Source organism: Perissodus microlepis, chromosome 13 (genome assembly GCF_051167445.1).
Source record: "Perissodus microlepis isolate ML-2025 ecotype Zambia chromosome 13, ASM5116744v1, whole genome shotgun sequence".
NCBI classification, from domain to species: domain Eukaryota; kingdom Metazoa; phylum Chordata; class Actinopteri; order Cichliformes; family Cichlidae; genus Perissodus; species Perissodus microlepis.
The window spans coordinates 33,070,645-33,087,857 of NC_140473.1; positions in this window are offsets into that span (position 1 = coordinate 33,070,645).

Here is a 17,213-nt window from a genome sequence, read left to right on the forward strand (position 1 = left end):
TTCTTTTTTTTTTTTTTACAAAATACCAATACTTTGTGTTTCAATAAAGAAAGAATTCCAAGTGCACCAATCACACATTTACACATAAATAAGCTAACCAATCAGCAATTAAGGGGGTTGTACTGGCTGACTGGTTAAACCCAATGGTTGTACCACAGCCCAAATGGACTGAACCACTACAGATTTAAAGGGGAAATGGCCCCAAAACTTAGTTAAATCTCAAAAGTGCACAGAAAAATGCAAACAAGTTAAAACTACACACAGCAATCACAGGAGCTATAAAAAAAATGAATAAGAAAAATCTTTGTCCTTTTCCATCTTGGAAGCTGTGCCAGAAATGTTTGGATATCTATGTTGGCCGAAAGCGGCAACTTTGAGTGGCTGTATGATTAATCAATATTATTGGGACTACAAATGGAAACTTAAACACACTGAAACCACAAAGCTTCCAAAACCAAATTCCTGGCACTTGCCAGTAGATCATGCAGATTCATATGCAATATCTGGCCATGCAGAATATAACGGGTGTTATAAACAAATGCACTTCAATAAGTTACTTTCCAGATGTGTTTGTGTGTTTGTGTGTGTGTGTGTGTGTGTGTGTGTGTGTGTGTGTGTGTGTGTCTTACCACAGCAGGGGAGTTTACCACAGCCAGATTGTACCCATAAAGCATAGAGCTCCCAAAGGAGGTAAGGAATGCCACTGCCAGCAAAGAGGCAGTGAGGTGCTGCAGACAGAGCAGGAGAGACGCATGCAGAATATGATGGTGAGGTCATAGCTTCTTAAAGTTAAAACAAAAAATTTTATACGCTGTGCGAATAAAAAAATCAGTTGAGTTTTAAATTGTCATTTTTTCACCAACATTCACAAATCTCTGATTGTATGTCAAATAGGAAAGTTGGCATGTTTGTGTAAAGCAATCAGATTAAAAACATTACTGTGTGAAAGTCTTTCACACACACTTTCTTTATATTTAGCTCTAATGAGTCAGACTTTCTTGTACTTTTTTTTTTACATTTCTGGAAGTCTTTCAGTGCTTTTCTTTGGACACCGGCTACTTTTTTATTCATTTTCAGTGCACTCATTGCACCTGACTATCTTTTAGAGGACTGTGTGACTCTTAAGCTATTTAACACTGACTCTTGAATCGCTCAAGCACTGATAAGGCACCAAGCCTTTCCAAGGGAATGAACTGGTATGTCTATATGTAACAGACAACTCACCAAATTACTCATTTAAAATTGTATCTTCAGACTCTTTGTTTCTATATCATGTTGTAAAAATATATATATAATGTATTACTGTCAGTTTGACAGGCATATAATTGTACTGTTGCACCAAGAGCAGTTAAATGAAAACTTGGTGCATCAGCACGGTGTGTGGTGCGCCTTAAAAGGTTATAGGGAATTGCACAAGTGGCGGACATTTAAAAAAACGATGATGAACATCATGATGAACAGAAAGTGATGGCCTTACATAATATTGCAAACGACAGATGCAGCACCAGAGAGATGCATTTGATCCATCTACTGTTCACCAAAGCTTGCTAAATTACACAAGAATTGAACTGAACATCAGTGCGATGGGTCTTATGGAGCGATCAGGTACAAAAGTAGGTACAAGGTACAACAGATTGTCTACAACCATGGTCGTGTCCAAATTCATGGGCCGCATCCTCCTGAGGACCCGGCCTTCGCAGTCTACGTGGGCCGGGTCCTCAGAAGGTCGGGTAGGCCGGAAGTAAACGGCTGTGAAATGGGATGGTCTAGCCTTCTGATCAGCGTCACCGCTGTCTCGGTGGAGTTTAATAAACTCGGCCGTCTGCTCCTTGCTGTCTAAAATATAACAGGACACTGGAGTAAACTCTCGACTGTCTCACACTTCTGTTTAATCAGTTTTCTGTTTGACGTTTATTCAGCTGTGTAAAAACCAAGGAGGAACCCACCCAGGGGATTAATAAACTTTTATTTTATCTAATCTAATCTAATAACTTTGATCTCAGCCAAACCGATTGACTCACGAACAAATAAAACACTGAAAAAAGCCCAACAATAAAACTTTTAGGTTGTCTAAGTGACTTATATATTACGTTTAACCCGAGTAGCGAAACTCCGCGGTGATCTGAAAATGATGTGCCGGGAGTTGTGCCGTTCTGGGCGGCTTCAGTGACCCTCGAGCTCCCGGCTAGCTATCGAGCTGGTGGGTAGCAGACGTCTCCGAAAACGTCGAAGCACTTTTGAAAATATGTGATGTCTTGATAAACCGAGCAGATATTTGAAGTTTACACAGCTACTTTCTTGCCTGAAAATATGTTAAAAGTTTATTTTGTGACCCAGAGAGTAATAAGAGTAATTTTAAAACTTAGTAGCTGCCGCCATTGTTGGAAACTGGAGTTTGGCTGGGCCGCGCTATGAATTCTGGGATATGGTGGGCCACGAAGGACACACCCGACCCATCCTTCAAATTCGGGGAAAAGGAGGACGCATTTGTCGGCTGCGTTCGGAGGAGTCTACGAATTTGGACAGCCTTCGGCGCGTCGCTGTGACGTAATCGGTCTACAAATGCGGCCTCAGGAGGAAGCAGCCCATGAATTTGGACACGACCATGTCTATAACATGATGCCGTCGCTCCTTTGAAGTTCACTGTTACTGAAGCAGTATAGGGTTATCTTAACAAAAAATAGAAAAATAGTCTGGAAACATGGAAAGAAGAGCTTTGGACTGTTCTTCAAGAAGCTTTTGTGTTTTGAGTCCTGGCTCCACCTCTTGCCTGCTGCCTGCTGCCGCACGGTGCTACATGACAAAGAGGGTTCAGACTGTGTTGAAAAATAAAGGTGGTCATTCCAAATATTATCTTTCAAGCTGTTTTTCCCTGTACATTGTATTTCCATGTATCCTGACACATGCTTCAATCAACCACCATACCTTTCCCATTTTCCTAGCAAAATATTAAGAAATGAACAGTAGTTTATACACAATACTGTAAGTCTTAACAAGATATACAAAATCTAAATATTTGCAAATGTCTATAACTGTATATAAACTTAACACAAAAAGTAAAGGAATTTGTGTTTAGTTAATTATCTTGTTGTAACAATAGCTCTTGGCAATAAAACACATATGTTTCAAAAACCTGCTTATTTCCCTTTAAATACAGCCACATTTGTAAGGACGATGACACTGTTAGTTTTAATTATGACCACCAGCCATAATAAATGGTTCGCTTTTTGTCAAAAATCCTGATTTGCATTCCTTTGTCTGTGTTTGGGTCCTTAAGCCACACACAATCTGCCACCTGGATAGGGCCTGTGCTATAGGGCAGCGGTCCCCAACCTTTTTTGCCCACGGACCGGTTTAATGTCAGGACAATATTTTCACAGACCGGCCTTTCAGGTGTCCCAGATAAATACAACAAAATAAAATGATACGACCAAGACAAAAACGGTATTTTTGTAAATATAATAATAAAGCGAATTCACTGTATAATTGTGTAACATTATTAGCAGCGTCCTCCTGAAATGCGCCAACAACATTGAGAGTAACATCCTCCTCTCTGCCCCTTAATGCTCTCTGGTCGCTATGGTAACACGTAAATAGTTCTTTCAAAATAAGACACACAACTACAAAGAGCATGGAGCTTAATAGACTAGTAAAGAGGGTCAGCTCTGTCCTGGCCTGTCCCCTACACCCATGGAGTAGGTGGGTGACAGGAGTATTTTAACCAAGCTAATGCTCATCGTGGACAACACCTCACACCCTGCATGAGACTGTGGAGGCCCCGAGTAGCTCCTTCAGCAGTAGACTGTTAGCCACGGTGTAGGACTGAGCGTAGGTCCTTTGTCCTGACAGCAGTCAGACTGTACCCACACACGATGAATGCTGTGAGCAGGATTCGTCTCTGAGTGCAACCAGCAACCTGCAGGAGCGTGAAACTCACTGTGCATGGTTATACACCACTATACATTTATTCATAAGTTATTATTAATCTTTGGCTCTCTTTCACAGCATGTCTTTGTCACTGCAGATAGGTTGCTGAGCCTCTGCCAGAGGTGTTTATCCTGTTTAAAGGGAGTTCCTCCCACAGTCCCAAGTACTTCCTCATAGGGTGGCATCTGATTGTTATTATTGTTGGGTCTTCACCATGTATAGCACCTTGAGGCGACAGCTATTGTGATTTGACACTATGTGAATTCTGTTGAACTGAGCTGAATTGAATTGGGGCAGCACGGTGGTGTGATGGGGAGTACTGTTGCCTCACAGCACTGTGTAGAGTTTGCATGTTCTACTCGTATATGGGTGCGTTCTGTCCTGGTGCTCCCTCCCACAGTCCAAATACATGAAGGGAAACTCTAAATTGCCCATTGGTGATAATGTGAGCATAAATGGTTGTCTTTCTATGTTAGCCCTGCGACATACTGGCAGTCTGTCCAGACGGTACCCCGCCTCTCATCCTATGATGGCTGGGATAGCCTCCAGCAACATGGAATCTCCTCTCAGGCCTCGTAACAACCAAGCTGAGTAGGCACATGAGTAAATATATGAAAGGTATTGGAAATAACAGCACAGGGCCAAAGTACTAAATCCTGGTTGATAGAGGCAGGCAGACTAACCTTAGTACCTCCTGGACTGACTTCAAGAGAGAGCCCTAGACATGGATACTGGACTACTTGGCAGAGTAAGAGCTAATAGTCTGCTAACATCCTTCATCAGAAACTTCATAGAACACTGGACGCCAGCTTGAATGATATCACACAAGTAACCATCAACAGCAGAATATACCGAAGTGATGGACTCTCCCTACTTCTGCTCTGCATAAGGTTCCACCCCCTACCCAGCTCCTCTCTAGGTGTGGATGCAGATATAGATTCAGGAACCGAGTGACCATCAGCCACTTCCCATAGATGACATAGAGCTGTACTACATCAAGTCACTGATCCACCTCACCAGCATGTCACTCAGACTGGATAAATGTAGACGAATGGTTGCAAAGAGGGAACGTGATAGGATAGGATAGCTACAAGTACCAGAGGATCGCACAGGTCAGGTTAGTCCATTTTGTGTAGGACGGTTCTTAACTGAGAGACGTGACCCGGAAGCATCTGCATGGGGTAACAATAAGAGCTGCTCCATTTCTCCAAATACTAAGCAAAGGAGCTTCAGCGCTTCGTTTTTTGCTAACTTCAGCAAACACTATACAATCCTTTATGAAAGGGGGGATAAAACACTGTCCCATAATTCACTGTGATGGGATATCTGACCATTCATGAAAGCAATCGACATAAACAACAAAGTGAAGCATAGTATGGAAATGTTAATTATGACTGCATTTTCTATTTCATTCATAACCAGGACTCAGAGGGGAACTCTGAGCATCACATTGCTGGAATAAAAACTATGAATGTTGAGCTGTTGCTGCATCAACAGGAGGGTTTACTAGCTCAACGTTATGATCTATATTAACTCACACAAGTGTGATCAGTTTTCTGTATAAAAAGTGTTTATTAGTAAAGTCCTTTGTTGTATTAAAGCCTTTAGGATTCATTTTTACTTCTCAAAATTTCAGACTCATGCATGAAGTTTGAATGAACATCATACATGTTGCAATGATGGGCTGGTGTTCTTTATTGTTGATACGTGGCTGATCGTCACACTGTCTGCGTTCTTGGTTAGATTAAAATGATACTTTTCATGCCCTGATGTGTTTGGTGTCCGACATCATTAGCTGCACACAAGACCTTTCCTGAGTCGAACCGTACATCGAGGCTTATTTCAGCTTGTTCTTCACCAACGAGTCACGGAGGTATTGATTATTCTTTGATACATTTGACCAGGAGGACGGAAGGTCAGAAAATTGTGTCAGTCATGAAGTCCATAAGTCAAATTGTTTATCAAACTTTAGTGTTAGTATGTTAACACTTCTGCTGTCCTCTCTATCAAAATGAAAGTGTCATCCAGAGTTTTGCGCTGAGTCGCTTTTACAACATTTTCTAATTTATCTCCAAAAGTTGATTCTGTTCATCTGGACGTAGCGTTTTGTGGGAGAAACGTTTCGTCACTCATCCAGGTGACTTCTTCAGTCTCAGCTGACTGCAGGTTTCCCCAATAGGAAACCTGCATTTACTTTCCTGGATGATTGAGAATGCATCAAGACATTTTCTAATTTACATTTTCTCTTGCTATCTACTAGGTTACTACATGTGAAATACTGAAAGCATTTACATCTCTGGACATCACAAGATGGACTAGGAATATGAAAAGAATAGATTTATCAGAGGAGAATTTAATGTAAAATGAACCTCTCACTGGTACTCTAAAGCAGCGGTCTCCAACCGTTTTTGCGCCACGGACCAGTTTGTGCCCGACAATATTTTCACGGACCGGCCTTTAAGGTGTCGCGGATAAATACAACAAAATAAAACTAGTACCGGTACAGAAACAAAAAAAGATTTATTCATAACACACGTGAAAAGACCCAGGAAAACAGAGTTAACGATAAAAACGATAACAAAATAACGCTGAAAACTGATAAAAACCCTGAAAACCATACATTTCACACCTGAGCCTCGACTCTCGCGGCCCGGTACCGGTCTGAGGCCCGGGGGTTGGGGGCCGCTGCTCTAAAGCTTTATTTGGTGTAATATACAAATAAAATTAAAAACAGATTCTTACAGCTGAGAATTTTCATTGATTTTTTACAAATGTACACGACAAATTAAATTCAGAATGCTTTCTGTTCACTCAGTTATTAAGCTTGACCCACTGAAAACATTATTTTGTTTACTCAGTTTCCAAAAATGAGTAAATCTTGTAATAGCGATTTCTTTTTACCGCAATAAATGTTTCAACTTTCAACCTTACTTAAATAATAACACTAAATAAATTATAAATAATAAAGTAGAGGCCTCTTCTCGGTATTAAATGCTATTAGCTGCTATAATTAATGTCCAGCACAAGATGGGATCAGTCAGTTGATAGTTCTGCTTCTGACCTGTTTAGTGCCCGTCTGTCTGGACTTACCGAAGTGATTTTCCCCGACGGTGGAATTAAAACCTCCTCAGCCATTTAAGAAACGGGTCAGCTGGTCCCAAAAAGTAAAAAGAAAAATATGATTTCTCTACACTGCAAAGAATCTCATCTCCTTCGCAGCAGATGTGGTCAAACAGGCTCTCAACCACAGACTGAAGTATTCCAGGCTTTTTCTCCAATGAGCAGTCTGTTTGCCCCCAGTAACAAACCCACATAGTATCATCACATGACGGAGAGCAGCGTGACACAGTTGGAGAAAAGCCTGCTGGAAGCAATTAGCTCCAAGTCAATTCACTAAGAAAGAAATCGATGCTAGAGGAAAGAAGAGGAGTAACAGAAAGGGAACACCAAGTCAAACAGGTTACACATGTGAGACAAGAGAGACGTCAAGAATGAAGACAAAGAGGAAAGAGAAGATGAAAGACAGTTTAAGACAACATGCTTTCCAAAATAAACTCTGTGATCTGCAGTGCACGGCGTGTATACTTATCGTGTCAGTAAAAGAGAACTATCGGTATTTCTTCTGCATTTATACGAACCACCACACAGTGAGACTGTTAATCTTTGAGTGCATTTGTCCCTCAGTGAACCTTCCAGCCCTACCCCCTGTAATCACAGTCATCATGTGCTCATAATTTTGGTTGTAGTTGAAAGAAGAGGGGCAGTGTTTACTGTGACCGTGAACAATCACCTGCTTTGCATTACACATTTCTTAATCCTGTGACTTTGGTTTTGTTCTAAAATCCAGCCTCCTGGCACACACACAAACTCTACTGCACTCATTAACTGCTATACCTCTAGATATCTCTGAAATTTGCCCTAAAGTTAAAAGAAAAAAAATTTTGTGGTGTTGGATTAGGAAGAATTTGGTTTACTGTACTTTTGTACCTGCATGTTGGTGTAAGCTCTAGGTTACATTAGAACAGAAGGCATAGCAGAAATAAGGTTTGAGACAAAGAATTGCAGAATTATGAAGGTTATATGTGCCAATTTTTGTCCTTTTTAAAACATGCAAAGGCCGAACAGTGTTCTTCGAGTGCAACATAAGTCTTCATGCTGTTTTAACCGAGTGCTTAAACAGAACTAAAAGTACACGTTAGGTTTGTTTGTAGGACAACACACATCCAGAACAGCATTACCACTTTTTGCTTTTGGCAAATTAGTCCTATATAAAAATCATTTTTAGAAGACAAATATAGAAGAAGACATAAAGTCTGCATTCATTTTTGACTCATCCTGGAAACTTTTTTCATGTCACGTGGAAATTCATTTAGTATTTTTAGCCCATTATTTATTTTATTTTATTTTATTTTATTTTATTTATTTCAGGTTTAGCTTGCCACACTGTTAGGTACTAAAACGACTTGAACAGTGTTAGCTAAGGGATTGTAGCTTTAGCTAAAACACACCTTTTCACTGTGGTAACCACTAAGATTACCACAGTGATTAGAAACTCATTTTCAACCCTTTCAGTACCAACTGTGACTCCTCCAGCTGACACACAACTTCACACCTCACCAACTGCTGAGTATTTAACATTCATTCAATTTTAGTTAACACTACACAGAACTTTAGGTTGAAAAGGTCAGTAAGGCTCCTGTTTCAAAAACACTGAAGTATTAAACAGTTGCCATAAATGTTAACCTGCTAGCACACATGGTAACATGAGCTATTACCTGACGATAGCAGCCATCTGTTGTAAGAAGCAGCTAAGAGACTGTAGAGAGATGAATAATTATGGCAGACTGAACAGGTGGCAGATGTAATATTGAGTACATTATGGACACACAGAGAACAGAAGGTTGCTTGCTGCACACAGCAGCAGAGGACTCCAGTTGAACCAAGCAGAGAGTCCAGACTGTGGGAACGACACTCTGGGCGAGTAAATCTGGAGCAGACGAATCAGATGGCTTTCAGGCCTGAAGAGCACAGCTGAGTACGTGAAGGGGTGCAGACTAAGCAGAATGCAGCTGAATGCAGGATGAGAGAGAGGCTCCAATCATTTTTGATTTTGTTGTAACCACCTGTGTGTTCATTGTAAAAATGCAGGCAGTTTACAGTGACTGCACTACTTTATACAAACTTTATATTATACAACACTTTATCCAAAGTTCATTTTTAGCTTTTCCAAAATGCTCTTCTTCGATCATCAATCAATTTCAATTTATTTATAAGCACATTGAAAAACAACAGGTTGACCAAAGTGCTGTACAAGTAGAACAAACACACACAAGGAACAAAACTAACAAACAAAAAACCTCAGCCACAATAATTAATTTTAATTCAGAATTGAATTATTTAGACGTGTTAGGTACTGTGCTCTTTGTTTAGGTTTTACATTCACAAACTGTAATGAAATTACCCAAATATTTTGTAAAATCAATAAAACCATTAAACTTCATTTTCATTACTTATTTCATCCAATCGAACTCATAATTGGAAAAAAAGAAATGTTGAAATTTAACAAGTTACCTTTTTCAGGATATGACTTCTTTGCCATTACTTCTGTTGTTTTAGGACAGGGTCAAATCTTCCCCATGTGTGTGTGTAAATTGCTTTCCTGGGTTTAGAGTCTCAGCATTACTATAACGACCCTGGTAAGCACAAATTAGAAGGACATTTTTAGTAAACTAGGAAAACCCTCCAGCAAAGCTTTTGCAAGCAGTTGACATGGGAACATTTTTTATTTAAAAAGTCAGACATGCTAGGAGGATTAATACTAACAATCTACCAAGAAATCAAAGTCTCTCAAATTTCACTAGCAATTAAATTCCTTGAGAAAAGCATTTTTGTAGCATTAAAGCAGCTGTGTTTGCCTCTGTATGCGAAAAATACAAAAACACTTCAGAAAGGACCGTAAGTCATAAAAACTACTGCTGCAGTACTGATGTAAGTAAGTAAGTAAGTAAACTTTATTTATTAAGTGCTTTTCACAGACAGACAATCACAAAGCGCTGTACACAAATATTAAAATATTAAAATAAACAATAAAATCAATAGACATTATATACAATGTAAAAGATCAAATGTAAATAATGTAAAAAATATAAAATATGTAGATCAACAAAAGGCTTGTTTGAACAGAAGAGTTTTTAACTGTTTTTTAAAAGAATCCACAGAGTCAAGCAAACATAATTGTAGTGGTAAACTGTTCCACAGCCTTGGTGCCACAGACTGAAAGGCTCTGTCCCCTTTTGTACTGATGCAGTGAATAATAACCAAAACGGGATGACAAGCACATGCTCCAAGCTGTGCTAGGCATGTGACACTTATCTAAACCAGAGAGACTGCAAACATCAATCGAGACCAGATAACACTCGATAAGGACAACAGAGCTGTGTGAGGCTGCAGCGAGAGGAGGGAAAGCACAACAGACTAAATAAACTGTGAAAAGCAGTAAGACTCTCAATTCAGTATTTTAATTCCTAATTTGAAATTTGAGTTCATGCAAATTAAAAAAATGAATGAAATGAAGTTTTTTTTAATAAAATGTTGGGCTACTTTAACTCAACAAAGACACAAAGTCTCCAGAACTCCAGAAGCAAGAAATGTCAAACTAATTTTACACTGTGGACACAAACAGCCTGCTTTGATCTGAAGTGGGCCAAACTAGTGAAACTAGTGAAAAACAACAACAACAACTTTAGTGTTGAGAAGTAATGACACATTTAATGTCAGGGTGTGCTGTGTGGCAAGCAGAATAGGGCCCAAGTGCAGGACTCACAGACAACAACATAATGAAATGAATTAAAGGTGACGGCTTTAATGCTGTTACTCTGAAACCTGAAAAGAAATACAAAAATACTGAAACTAAGATCTACGAACTGGGAAACTATTCGTAGGATCATTGTAATACATAAAACAAATTTAACAAACTTTCAAGTTAATTTTATTTATACAGCAGCAAGTCACTCTGAGACAGGATATTTCTAACTTTAGAGATGTTGCACAAATGGAAGAAAGCAGTCTTACATATTTGTTTAATATGTGCATTGAAGGACATGTCCTGGTCAAACATGACTCCAAGGTTGATAAGGTGGGGCCAGGTTTCACAATGAGCTCACCCGAAACCCTGGCTGATTGGGACCCACACCCAGTTTCACACTTTGGCTCAGGCGATTAGAGGATCATCAGGGGGTCCTTTTGTCCCTCTTTGGGGGGAAACTCCCACTGGGTTTATATCTGGGACTCTCCACCATTTGACCTTAGAACTGAAGAAGCTTCTCGGATGAGAGGTGAAACGTCTTCAAGTAACTTAAAGAAGTCCAGACGCTTTTCTTTGCAAGCTCCTTTGATTGTAGCCAATGCAATTTACCCAACAGTCGCTTACTCACTTTCTTGTTATGATGGAAACGACTGCTTTTCACTTGGCTTGTAGGATCTGCTTTTATCTGATTTTATGTACTAATGGTTTATCTCTAGGTAAGCTAATTTCAAACTGATATTACTTTTTGCCTGGAATAATAAAAGAGAACACTGTTCAACACAGTCGTTTGACACACGTAAGTTCTGCCACACAATATCATCTCCATCACAGCACAGTTTTAGGTAAAATTCATCAAACATCAGTATCTGTATTTATATGTTTCTACATTCACCATGTTGCCAAACACATTCGCTTGTTTTCCTTCAAACGCGTTTGAGCTTGAGTGACATCCCAGTCTTAACCAGCAGGGTTTCATATGATGCTGGTCCACCTTTTGCAGCTTGAACCCTTCTAGGAAGGTTTTCCACGAGGATTAGTGTGTGTGTTTATGGAAATATTTGACCATTCTTCCAGAAGCATATTTTGTGAGCTCAGACACTGGATGACCTGACTTGCAGTCTCCAGCCCTAATTCATCCCAAAGATGTGCTGTCGGGTTGAGGGGGGGCCTCTGCAGGCCTCTGCAGTTCTTCCACTACAGACTCGGTCATCCCTGTGATCTTTATGACCTTGCTTTGTGCAATGGTGGTCACTGGAACAGGAAGAGGCCAAACTGTTCCCGCAAAGTGAGGCGCATGAAGCGTTAATAGCTGGTTTCACAGGAACTAATGGCCTGAGCTCAACTCACTAAAAATGACACCAGACCATAATCACCTCTCCACCAAACTTTACACTTGGCACAGTGCAGTTAGACATGCGCCTTTCTCTCAGCAACTGTCAAACCCAGACTCATCTATCGGCTTTCCAGTCAAAGAAGCATCATTACTCACTCCAGAGAACATGTCTCCACTTCTGCATCCAACATTTTGCATCATTCTTGGTGATTCAAGGCTTGGATGCAGATGATTGGCCATGAAAACCCATTCCATGAGGCTCTCTGTGCACTGTTCAGAAGCTAAGTTTGGAGGTCTGTAGTGATTGACTCTGCAGAAAGTTGGCAACCTCTGCAGACTATGCACCTCAGCATCCACTGACCCTGCTGTGGCTGAGTTGTTGACATCCAGTGTGTTATAATACCACTAACAATTGTCTGCTGAATATTTAGTAATAAGGAAATTTCACGATTAGACTTGTTGCACAGGTGGCATTGTCACGGCGGGGTACGCCGATGTGTTGTGAGCAGGACCCAGAAGCAGATACTGAGAGAAGAGTTGCAGGTGAACAAAAGGCGAGCCTTTATTTTGGCTGAAAGCAGCAAAAACCATGAAAACTAGACAAACTATGAAGAAAAGTGTGAATGCAATGAGAAACTATGACTGACTATGAAAACTGTGGCAAGAATAACAGACGACCTGACAATGAAACACAAAAAACAGAGGACTTAAATACACAGGAGGTGATCAGGGGAAGTGGGAACACATGGGGAAACAGCTGACACATGTGAACCTAAAACACTACAAGGGGGAAAAGTCACAATGAACAAGAACACATCAGACCTTTTCAAAATAAAACAGGAAACACTTTGGCTTTCAAGACATTTGCTTTCAGATGATGTGACTGTCCCCTTCCACCACATCCCAACATGCTCATAACCTTTTTGGGATATTCAAGGGTCATAAAGGGATGTACATGGCTGACAACAATACTTAAGTACGCTGATGTATTTAAAAGATTCTCATTTGGTAGTCAGAGGCCCAAAGGTACAGTGGACACATGTGTGACCTTCGTCACTCATCCAAGTGACTTCTTCAGTCAGACTGAAGAAGTCACTTGGATGAGTGACGAAACGTTTCTCCCACAAAACGCTACGTCCAGATGAACACAAACAACATGTAGCCTCGGGGGGCTGGCCAGGGAGACACAGGGAGCATGACAGATGTCTTTAATGATGGTGACATTGTCGACATGTCATCTGATGTACACGAGTACAGTAGTTTTGTTAATTTAAGGAGCTTGGAAAGAAAGGTGACTGGTATTCTTCTAGGTCCTGAGATAAAAACTGATTCCAGTTTGTGCACTGGAAGCGGTCCTATAGGTCTGAAGTTGCTTCTCAGGCCGTTTGCTGTTTGCTGGATTGGAGTTAGAAAGGTGACAGGTGCTCTAAAGGTTTGAGCTCCAGATGTTTTTTGAATAGCCGCAGGTCTCATAAGATAATTGTTTAGCTTTACTCATGCATCTGCTTATGACAGGCCTGGTCACACGTGACACACTCCCATCTGTGTCTGACCAAACTACCCGAATCACACCAGCACAGCCGATCATCCCTCTGGTACGTCCAACCTAATATCAGCATCTGAGCTCACGGCTCAACAAACTGAACTGAACAGTGTTTGTGCTGCTGATCTAGTGATGATTAGTTAGCAAAACGTTCAACAATGGACAGAAGAAGTCTTCTTAAAAGCAAATGAGAATAGGTGAGGAGGAGAAGGACCTGCCTTTGTCTGTTGTTGCAGCAGACACAGGGCATGAGATGTGTCTCAGATACAAACTCAGCTCAGTGAAGCGGAGGCCTTCAGTGCTTTTAAACAGATTATTGTTACAGGTCAGTGCGCCAAAGTTTCACACACACGTCCATTTTGTCATGTTTGCCTAATCAAAATATTCATCACTCATAACAAAGTTATTAAGAACATCAGGGGGACAAGCGATCACTAAAGGGTGAGGTTGTTCAGGCTGCGGGAGTCCTTGCATGTGCTGTTGTGGTGTGTAACATGGCCTGCTAGTTTGATAGCTGCGTCTCGGTCATGGCTCCATGTGATGCTGTCCCCACCATCCTCCACTGTAGTCACAGCATAGGCCAGTGCTTAGTTCCCTCAGACCATGTCCTGAGAGTCCTTCAGGTGCCTTTTTGCAAAACTCCTGGTGGGCTATAATGTGCTTTTTACTGAGGAGTGACCAGGCCTGACTGGTGTTGCAGAAATAGATGTCTTTCTGGAAGGTTGTCCTCTTGCCACAGAGTAATGCTCGTCAGAATTACTAGCTGGTTCACTTTGCCCTTCCACCCTGATCCAGACCTACAGGCTCTTCTACTTCAGTCACTTGAGCTGGTCGTGTGGCCACTGAGGTTTGGCCACGAATAATCGTTTTGATTCCAAACGTCTTGCATTTACAGATGAAGGCCACTGCGTCATGCTGTAGAACTGTTTCTGTATCATTACCAAGATCTGTGCTTTGATAAGATCATATCTGATGTTGTGTTGGGCTCTTGAATAAAACTCCCGCTCAAGCGATAACATGGAGCAACAGCAATCTTTCTTTAATACAGCTTACTCTCGTGCTGTTTTACATGCCACACACTTCCTGTTTAGTGGGTAAGTACTGCCGCCTAGTGGCGCATGATGTACATCAATATAGATTACACCACATCCCCCTTACTGAAGTTAGGCTGGTACATTCGTTTGCTCTTCAAACAAAACATAACTGCATAATATTTTTTTCAATACAGACATACCCCAGCATTTCAGGAAACATAAACTTTGGTATTTTCATAAACACCTTCTCTTACACTCTTAACACAAGTTAAACCTTCTTGTCCTTTTTAACATGCTATTCTCAAAAACAAAACTTAGCATTTCGAAATACAACTTTTCCCTTTCCAAACAATTAGCTTCACAGATCAAGTCTTTTCGGTTTAATCACTTCCCTACCAGACCGGGTTCTAACCACACCTGCTGTATGGGGTGCGCTTGGCTCAGAAACAGTCTCTATAGGGGTGGACTGGATCTGTTTTGCGTCGATTTGAGTCTCTGTTTGGGGGATCGGCACAAGATGACCGCGGTTCCTTCTGATTGTCCCTTGGGGTCCAGTGATGATGTACGATCGTGGAGTTGGGTGGACTGATGTCACTGTGCCGTGTGCTTTTGCATCCGTGATCCAGACTGGTTGCACTGGCAACAATTTATCCAGTTCTCTTGTTCTATGTCTTTTGTTAAAACATTCGGTTTGTCTCAGCCGTTTCTCTCTCTCAGAACGACCAATCTGCTGAAAATCAGGCAGACATGGCTCTAAGGTTTCAGGAAGCATTGGTAAAGTAGTACGAAGCCTGCGCCCCATGAGAAGTTGAGCCGGGCTGTAGCCATTCGCCAGTGCTGTTGTTCTGTATGCCAGCAATGCCTTGTATGGATCGCTGGCTTTCTTGAGGAGATTTTTGATGGTCTGGACGCCCCTCTCCGCCTCGCCGTTGCTCTGCGGGTACCTGGGACTACTGGTGACATGCTCAAAACAGTAGTCCTTTGCAAAGTCTTTCATTTCTTCACATGCAAATTGTGGGCCATTATCAGTAATCAATGCTTCAGGTATTCCATGGCGTGCAAATATTGACTTTAAATGCACAATCACATTGGCTGAACGAGTTGGGCTGAGTTGAGCAATCTCAACATATCTCGAGAAATAATCTACTACCAAGAGATAGTTTTTGTCTTTTAGTGTGAACAAATAGCTCCTAGGTTCTGCCACGGCCTCTCAGGTAAACGTGTGGGCATAAGAGGTTCCCTCACATTAACCCTCTCCTGTATGCACAGCCTGCACTTAAGGACAAGTTCACTGATCTGATTACTCAAGCCTGGCCACCACACTGCTTGTCGGGCACGTTCTCGGCACTTAACCACCCCTTGGTGACCCTGGTGTATTTTGTCCAAAACTGCATTTCGCATGTTTGCAGGTATGACCAACCTTGTGCCTCGCAGTAGTAGTCCGTTGTGTACACTCAAAACTGCTCTTTCTGACCAGTAGTGTTTTACTACTCCCTGCAGCTGGTTCCTGTCCGGCCAGCCCTCTGCACAGAACTTCATGACTTGGGAACAGACGCTGTCAGACTGTAGCTGCTCACGGAGATCTGCAAGGTATTTGCTGCTAGTAGGAAGGCCCTCCAGCACTGCGTCCACGTAAATATCGGTGTCCTCCATAAGATCATTGTCTCTGGGCATCACGCTGCCTGCCAGCGGTAACCGTGACAGCGTGTCGGCTGTGGTGAGGCTTTTGCCTGGAATGGGCCCTATAGTGTAAGAATACCTCATTAGGCGCATGCGGAATCTCTGTATCCGCGGTGGAAGCAAATCCAAGGCTTGCCCTCCAAGTAGGCTCACAAGTGGCTTATGGTCGGTCTCAGGCTCAAAGTGTAGCCCTAGAATAAAGTCACTGAATCTTTCACAGGCCCAGGTGAGTGCCAGCGCTTCTTTTTCCAGCTGGGCATAGCGCTGCTCTGTGGGTGTCAATGATCGTGAGGCACACGCGACTGGTGACCACACGTCATTGTCTTTCTGTAGCAAAACTGCCCCCAACCCGTATGAAGAGGCATCTGCGGAGATCTTTTGGGGTTTGTTTGGGTCGTAAAGCTGCAGTACTGGAGCGGATGACAGTTCTCCTTTTAAACTGCCAAACGCGTTTTGTTGCTCGTGCCCTCAGTACCACGTTTTTAGTTGAAAGCAAGTCTCTCAGTGGCTTGTCTTTTTCGGAGAGGTTTGGGATGAACTTCCCCAGCTGATTCACCATTCCTAAGAAGCTCCTAAGCTCACTCACGGTGCTTGGCTCTTTCATATTCTGCACCGCACTAGTTTTGTCAGGGTCAGGACTCATGCCTTCAGATGACACAATGAATCCTAATAATTTCACTGCTCTTTTGCCAAACTCACATTTTGACATGTTCAGGGTGACGCCCGCCTTCTCTGCACGGTCGAGGACAGCGTGGAGTCTCATGTCGTGCTCCTCTTTCGTGGATCCCCAGACCAGGCTGTCGTCCATGTGGCACACGACTCCCGCGAGGCCGGCTGTCACTTCCGTCACCATCATGTTTTGGAAATGCTCTGGTGCACTGGAAATACCAA